This window comes from Camelus bactrianus, chromosome 32, assembly GCF_048773025.1.
Source record: "Camelus bactrianus isolate YW-2024 breed Bactrian camel chromosome 32, ASM4877302v1, whole genome shotgun sequence".
In the NCBI taxonomy this organism is placed as follows: Eukaryota; Metazoa; Chordata; class Mammalia; order Artiodactyla; family Camelidae; genus Camelus; species Camelus bactrianus.
Genome location: NC_133570.1, coordinates 4,332,600 through 4,338,599, shown reverse-complemented (window position 1 = coordinate 4,338,599; position 6,000 = coordinate 4,332,600).

Here is a 6,000-nt window from a genome sequence, read left to right as displayed (position 1 = left end):
CTGAGACTCCCGAACATGCGATCCAGCAGACCATCCCTGAGGCCCTGGGTCTGCTGGAAGCGCTTCACCACTCAGCCCAGCAAGGAGGTAAAATGCTGCTTGTTGGAACTGGTGCCTGATGCAGATGTTTTGGGTCCTAAGTGCCAAGAGCTGTGGTCAGAGCAGTAAAACAGAAAAAGCCGCGGTCTTCGTGGTGCATTAGCGGGGATCTGAGGGCAAAGCAGTTAAGAGCATGGAGCTGGGCAATGCCACTCCTGGGTGAATATCCGAAAAAAACAGAAACACTGATTCGAAAAGATACACGCACCTAACGTTCACAGCAGCCTTCCTTACAATTGCCAAGATAAGGAAGCAAGCTCAGTGCCCACCGACAGATGTATGGATAAAGAAGATGTGGTGTAGACATACCATGGAATAAAAAAAGAGTAAAAATTTGTCATTTGCAGCAACATGAAAGGACTTGGCATTGTGCTAAGTGAAATAAGTCAGAGAAAAGACAAATACTGTACAATATCACTTCTATGTGGAATCTAGAAAATATAACAAGCTAGTGAATATAACAAAAAATAAGCAGGTTCACAGATAGAACAAACTGGTGGTGACCAGTGGGGGAGGGAGGGGCAGCATGGGGGCGGGGGAGCGGGAGGGACAAACTGCTGGCTGTAAGATAGACTCAAGGATGTATTGTACAAAACAGGGAATATAGGCAATATTTTGTAATAACTCTAAATGGAAAGTAACTTTTTAAAAACTGTAAGGCGGGGAGGGTATAGCTTGGTGGTAGAGCACATGCTTAACATGCATGAGGTCCTAGGTTCAATCCCCAGCACCGCCTCTAAAATAAATAAATAAGTAAAACTGATTACCTCGCCCACCAAATAAAAATAAAAACTGTATAACAAAATACAAAAAAAAATCAATACAAATATATAACATGAAAAAAAAACAAACAGCATGGAGCTGGAGCCAGATTGCCCGGTGCCCTCACTGTATCTCTCTGTGCCTCAGTTTCCACATTCTTAAAATCTGAACGCTCACCGTGCCTTGGTTGCAGAGTTGCTAAGAAGTTCCCTATTAAAGTGAGCCCTGTGCGTTGTGAGGCCTGAGCGCATGCTGGTTAGCAGCATCCTCATGGGTGGGGGAGCGAACAGCAGGCACATACCCGACCAGTGAGAAAACCCCAGCTGCTGAGAAGTGCCCGGAAAGACCTAGGAAGAGGGTGGGTCACGGGATGAGCGCGCCACTAACTGGGGGCTCGTGCGCTGGTTTAAAAGGGTGGTCGTGGAAGGAAGGGTTAAGTTGGGACCTGAAGGAGGCACGGCCACCTAACCACACTTTCTCAGTCTTGCGCCCGAGGTACACTGCTGGGGAGTTTGGTGCCCCGTCTGTCCTGACCCCTGAGGTCAGCTCCCTGGGTCTGACATCACCAAGGCAACCGGGGACTGGAAGGGTCTGAGGATGACAGTGAAGTTGACCATTCAGAACAAACAGGCTCAGAACAAGGTGGTACTTTCCGCCTCTGCTCTGCTCATCAAGGTACTGTGGAGAGGCAGAACGCACGGTGGGAGTGCCCTCTGATGGGACTGCCAACACTGCCCGATAGGTGCAGCACCAGTCGTTAGTCAGAGAATCCTCTAGAACTGTTAAGAGACCCTGGGGACGGTCCGGTCCGTGAGCTGCAGTGTTGATGGCCACACCATCATGACATCAGAGATGACATCAACAGTGGTCACTGTGGAATTCCCAGCTAGTTAAGAACTAGAAGGGAAAATGTTTCAATAAAGGCTCATTTAAGTAAATAAATAAAGGATCATTTGACAACCAAACAGGGAAAAAAAGAGAGAAATGAAGGCGATATAATAACGAATGCAAAACATGAACCTTTACTGGATCCTGGCTCAAAAAATAAATCAGCTGCACTGACATTCTTGGGATGATTCAAGAATCTGAATGTAGACTAGATTGTAGATAATACTGTGATTTTTTTTATTAGATGATAATAGTATGATTACATAAGGGAATGTCCCTCTTGGGAGGGACAAGTGGGGAAAAAACAGTATTTAGGGATATAAATATGATTGCAATTTACTTTCAAACAATTCAGCTAGATAGATAAAGTCAATACGGCGAAATGTAACGATTGAATCCAGGGGGAGGTTTTCTTAGACTATCGTGTTATTCTTCCAACCTTTCGGTAGGTTTGGAAATTTTTATCATAAAATGTCCGAAGGGAAGGTTGCAAGCAGTGCTGTGCGATGTGCCTCCCCCGATGGAAATAGCTTTTCTCTGGGTCTTGGTTGGGAAATGGATGGACTGACCGGTGCCCCCGCTTTGCCGGCACCCGCTGAGCCGCGGTGAGCGCGCTCCGGGGGGCCCGCCGCGCGCCAGGCCCGGGGCGCGGCCTATCCTGCGCCGCAGGGCCGAGAAGGGAGGCCCCGGGGGGGAGGTCACCCGTGGAGCATACAGCTGTGGCTGCTCCACTTTGCAGTTTCCTTTTATTACTTCTACGTCTGACTTTAAAAAAAAAAAAAGTATAGCCCTGGCTGCACTGAGGAAAGAGCTGGGTTTCTGGGACAGCACAGGGAAGTCAAACAGCAGCCCAGAGAAGCCGTGAACAGCGCGGCAAGAGGTCACTGGCCGACCGCCCCAGGGCAGTAGGCCGACTATTTGCACAGGTTCGTGGAAAGAGTAGGGGTCCCTCAGAAACCCCCAGAAATACCAGAGAAGGGGAACTGGGGGGAAGCGGCCTTCCTAGCGGCGACCTCGCCCGGTGCAGGAAAGACTTTCGCCATGTGGGCTGTCAAAGAAACAAGTATGCGCTGATCTTTGTTTCCTGGCAAAACTTGTGTTCTATCCACCAGAGGGAAGAGGGTATTAAGAACTGGAAAACAAACAGATCCTACAGTTTCAACAGCAACAGAATGAACGAGCAGGTCACCCAGTGCTGACCGAAGACGGCCAGTCTGTCGCGGAGGCCTCTGGGAAAGGTTTCCTTGCTCCTGGTAAGAGCCACAGGAAAGAGATGTCACCTCGTCTTCCTCTGGGCATCGTCGGGTCTGCAGTGAGGTGTCTGGAACGGCTCAGCCAACTTGCTGAGGAAACCTCAGGGCATTTGAGGGAAAAAAAGACCACAGAGAGGAGGTCAGAGCCCCAGTTCTGAGTGTCTTCTTGTAAAGATAACGTATTCCTCCACGGTTTAGGCCAATTGGTTGAGCTTTCTGTTACGGGGAGCATCCTGAGACAATAGGGGTTCAATAACGCTTTGATTAAACGGATGCCTACGTTTGCCAAAAATAAGATCGCAAATAGAAACTGGTTAACTTACTATTTTTTTTTTTTTAATATATTTGAACTCACTCTTCCTTGTCTGGTTAGAGACCACTTCCCCCATTCAATGATAGCAACACTTTGAAACAGTGGCTCCCAAACCTGGCTGAACTTCAGAATTCACTAGAATTTTCTTTTTTTTTCAGTAGTGATGCCTGGGCCCGCTTCCGACCAGAGTATGTATTGTGAGCCCTCCAGCCCCGTCTCCCCACGAGCTCGCTTGCACTTTAGCTCTGTTTGTCTCCCTTCTGGTCCTCAAATCTTCCAAACACTTTGCCAGCAACAGGGCTTCCGCACTATTTTCTGCCTCTTCTCCTCTTCCGAGTCTCACTTAAACAGTCTCTTCCCAGAAAGCCTCTCCTAACTGTTCGATCACAAGTAGGATCCCAAACCTCTCCTGTTCAATCTGATTGCCTCTGCTGCCATGGGTAATTGTTGTTTGTTCTCAAATGAAGGAACAGAGCTATCACTTGAATAGAGAGCTCTCATATAAAAATTAGAAAGAGCTATGAAATTTCAGAGAAGAGAGATAATTTCCATTTGGGGCTGCCAAGGAAGGCTTTGTGAGATCTCAGAGTTAGGTCTTGACATTGGCTGGGATTTGATTTGTTTCAGGTGGAAGTCGTGGTGTTTTAGAAAGAGGAAGCAGCTGGAATCAAAGAAGGAGGCAGAAAATGGCAGGGAGCATATGGGAAAAAAGAAAGTGGCCAGCAGATAAAAGAGAAGCAGGGAGAAGAGCATTTTAAAAGGTTAGAGCTGATAAGATAATGTAAGAAAGAGAGAGTCTACGTTCAACAATAGCTACATTAGATGCTCTGAAGCCATTCCAGCTGGGACGCAGAAGGAGGTGGCTTCAGAACTCTCAGGAAAAGGATAAAGTAAAAGGCATCTCGGGGAACCGTAAATAACTTTCACTGTTGAGTAAACATCCCTCGGTAAGAAATAAAGGTAAAAGCGAATTGCCTGGTAAACCACAGACGCTTGGGAGCGCTGCAGGCTTCATGACTAAGCCGGCCTGTCCCAGTAGCTCCCTCTTCTGGCAGAGATAAGCACCGCACACTAGTGCTGACATCCTCGAATTAAAAGGCACTTGCCAATCTCTAAACATTCCTCTATGAGGACCATATTTATAACTTGACGAGGATTTTGTTGTTTTCAGATAAAACATAAAGTTACTTTCTAGTTTACTTTAACTAAATATGAGCCACACACTTTTCTTCTGATTTATTCAAGATTCACACAGTCACATCTATATAAGTGAATCCTTACATAGTATTTAACTCATATGTGAAAGCAAATTTTGGGGTGCTTTAAGATTTACCAATTGGTCAATGAAACTGAACAAGTATAGCATCTCTGTTCTTTACCTAGACTCAGAACCCCTTGTTGGTAGAAACACTTCTCACACATCACTATATCACTATTGTTCCTGACATGCTTGTATGCTGGATGGAGGGTGCTGTAAATGTCCACTAGGGATTGCGTTGCTCTGATGGTTTTCTTTATTCTTGAGAAAATTACATAAAAGGTATTTTTTCTTTATACAAAAGGAAAGGATATTACAACTCTGTCAAAACTATAAAACACATAAAGTGAAAAAGCATGGTAAAGGACAGACTGCAAACCAGCATGCTACCTTTTGTATAAAGGGGAATTAATAATTAATAGTTGCTTGTATATGCATAGAACTCTGAAAATGTTCTAGGGGATGTGGAGAAGCAGATGGGATGACAAAACGGAGGGCTTTTCATTATACACTGTTTTTATATGTCTGAAACACATGAATTAGCTACTCAAAAAATTTGATACGAAAATATGAGACAATAACAAATACAGTAATCATTATTATAAAAACATTTTAAGGCTGATTACTTTTAATTATCCCCAAGTGCCTTATTAAATAGAAATTTTGTATTTTCATACTCTTTCAAAACATTAGTATATGAAAGATATGTCTATAAGGATGTGCTTTACAGCATTGTTAACAGCAAAACCCTAGAAACAAATACTGGTGGACAGGTTAAATAAGTCATAGAGCACCTATACAATGGAATGTTAGCTAGAGTATGAAATAAAAAGGATGATGGAGATCTTGATATGCTGGTATGGAAAGATGTCCCTAATTACCTAGTTTAAAAAAAAAAGCTGAAAAGACTATGTTGTGAATTGTCCTATTTGTGTGTGTGTATGTGTATATATATACACATACACACACACAAACATACACATACATATTTACTACATAGGAGGGAAATCCAAAATACCAAACTTTAAAATCACTAGGAAGGGGGAGGATATAGTTCAAGCAGCAGAGTGCATGCTTAGCATGCATGAGGTCCTGGGTCCCGAGTACCTCCTCTGAAAAATAAACCTAATTACCTACCCCAGCCGGGGGGGGGGGGGGGAATCACTGGGAAGGACATATGGTTAATTACTTGGGAATTTAGTGGACTGACTTTATAAAACACAATGTATGTATACACTGTAATTAGAAACAGTAAGAGGCAAAAATACTTTTTCCTGGTACTAAGCTTGTAAGGAGCTTTCACTTTCTACGTCCTTGATTTTAATGTGTTTGTACCCATCTATAAATTTTCAAAACTTTTCTAGTACTTACACCTGTAATTAGCATTCCTTTCATTAAACTTGACAGGAAGGAGCCAAGTATTTTTC